Source organism: Anabrus simplex, chromosome 4, assembly GCF_040414725.1.
Source record: "Anabrus simplex isolate iqAnaSimp1 chromosome 4, ASM4041472v1, whole genome shotgun sequence".
NCBI lineage: Eukaryota > Metazoa > Arthropoda > Insecta > Orthoptera > Tettigoniidae > Anabrus > Anabrus simplex.
Window position 1 is genome coordinate 132,666,664 of NC_090268.1, and position 2,911 is coordinate 132,669,574.

Here is a 2,911-nt window from a genome sequence, read left to right on the forward strand (position 1 = left end):
AAACAATACCTCCTGATCTCAGAGATGCTCTGATAGTTACAATCTTTAAAAGAGGAGACAGAACTGACTGTGGTAATTACAGTGGAATTATCCTTATGTCTATTGCTGGGAAAATACTCGCTTGAAATCTATCCAACTGCCTGATACCTCTCGCTGAAGACTGCTTACCTGAAACTCAGTGTGGATTTCGACCCAATCGCAGCACAACAGATATGATTTTCTGTGCTAGACAAATGCAGGAGAAACACAAAGAACATCTCCCTCTGTACATGGCATTCATAGATCTTGCCAAAGCCTTTGATTTGGTTAAAAAATATGACCTGTGGAAGATCCTAGCAAGAATAGGCTGTCCTCAGAAGTACATAAATATTCTTAGATTGCTGCATGATAATATGAAGGGCATGGTTCTTGTCAAAAATAACCCTGGAGAAAATTTTGAAATCACAGCAGGTGTGAAGCAAGGTTGTGTGATAGCTCCCACTCTGTTCTCAATATTTGTTGGGACTATACTTCATCTTGTTGATGGGAAACTACTAAAAGGCATAGAAATTGCATACGGGACTGATGGAGGTTTATTCAATCTCAGTAGACTACGAGCCAAGACCAAAAATTCCACTACATCCATCACTGAACTTCAGTATGCTGATGACAATGTTGTTCTTGCAAACTCTGAACAAGATTTACAAACAATTTTAAACACATTTGATGAAGCTAATACAAGTATTGGCCTAAGCCTTAACATCCAAAAGGTGCAGATCCTTTACAAGCCTGCACCCAACTCCACCTCCGTATGTCCTACAATCACAGTCCAAGGCAAAGTTCTGAAGAACATAGAACTTTTCCCATACCTTGGCAGCCATCTCTCAGCAAATGCAAATCTTCATGATGAGATTTAACACTGCCTCAAATGTGCTAGTATGGCTTTTGGTCGTCTTCAGATAAGGGCCTTTGATAATCATAATATCAGCACTCAGACCAAGCTTTATGTGTACAAAGCTACCGTTATACCATCTCTTACATATGGATGCGAAACCTGGACTACCTACAGAAGGCACATACGATGCCTGGAAAAATACCATCAACGTTGCCTGAGAAGGATCCTGAGGGTGAAATGGCAAGATCAACGCACTAACATCAGTGTTCTGGAAGAAGCTAACTCCATGATTATCAAGCACCAACTTCGCTGGACAGGCCACAGCGTTCGCATGCCTGAATTCCATCTCCCAAATGTACTCTCAGCTAAAGGATGGTCATAGAAAACTTGGAAGACCACGAAAGTGTTACAAAGATGCGCTAAAAACCAACACGAAAAAGTGTCAAATCAAACCTAACAACAGGGAAGCTACTGCACGTAACCGCACAGTCTGGCCTCATAATGTCTGGGAAGGAACTCAGTGCTTCGAGCAAGAAAGGTGGAGAATAAAAATCGACAAGCGCAATGCAAGAAAACAACGTAAGCTCATGAAGAAAAACCAAACTACACAGCCAGTACCTAACAGAACAAATGTGTGTCAAAAATGTGGAAAAATCTGCGGTTCTAGGATTGGCCTCTACAGTCACTTAAGATCTCACAAAAACTAGTTCTTCAGGAAGACAATCATACTCGTCTACAAGGGATTGCCCATCATCTGCTTTGCATGGCTCTGTCACGTGATACATTTTCTTTACTGACATCAGTCATATTAAGATTGTAAACTTATATAGCCTTCTGCTAGAACTCTTATCATGATTGCATTGTTACTCACTTGTAGTACTAAGTAGTTTAAGTATCTTAGTATAATTAAGGAACTATAGAATGGTATTTTTATTTTTATTTTTTTACACTTTCTGTATTGATGTCTCTACTTTTACTGTTTAAGTCACCTGATTATATCATTGTAAGTATTCAGAGTTTGTAGATCCGCCATTGAATATATTATTCATTGTACAATTCCTCTGTATGAGCCTTTGGCTCCTTGGAATTAATTATTGAAATAAATATCATCATCATATCATCAACTTAGGCAGTCAATTAAAGGGATATTAACTTGCATTGTGTTCTGGCAATGAGAAACTTATTGTACATGTTCGGTTAGATTTGTATATAAGTTATGTATCATTTCCCCAAAGCATCCTCAAGCTTATTCAGATTATGGATTTAATGTACATTCCGCAAAAGAGCAAGTAAGAGAAACTTTTATTTTGCACAGATTTAAAACGTTTCAACAATAAACATTTTATTTGTATTGTACAAATCTGCTTCTTTGTATACAACAAAGACCATCTTCTATGAACTGAAGATATAGACATTTATTAGATGACGCCCTTCTATAATAGATGTTACAGCTGTCTAGGATCTGGAAGATTGGAGGTTTCAGTTCTAAAGGTATGCACCATTTTCAGCTCATTCCTATTTAGAAATACTACCGTGCTCAATAGCTGCAGTCGCTTAAGTGCAGCCGTATACAGTATTTGGGAGATAGTGGGTTCGAATCCCACTGTCGGCAGCCCTAAAGATGGTTTTCCATGGTTTCCTATTTTCACACTGGGCAAATGTTGGGGCTGTACCTTAATTAAGGCCATGGCTGCCTCCTTCCCACTCCTATCCCTTTCCTGTCCCATCGTCGCCATAAGGCCTGTCTGTGTCGTCGTGGCGTAAGGCAACTTGTAAAAAAAATAAGAAATCTGGTAGAAATATCTAGAATTACAGAAAAGGTTTCCTTGATCATGCCTGTGGGATCAAATTTTATTCTTAACCATAAAGAGTACATGAATGAAGCTGAATTTTAGTTTAATATTGTAGCCAATCAAATATTCAAAACCAAGTATCCTTCATATCACTGAATATTTTCAAAACTAAAACAATGGAAATGCTGAATGTGTGTAAGTCTGTATAGAGACCAAGAGCTCAAGAAATTAATAATAATAATAA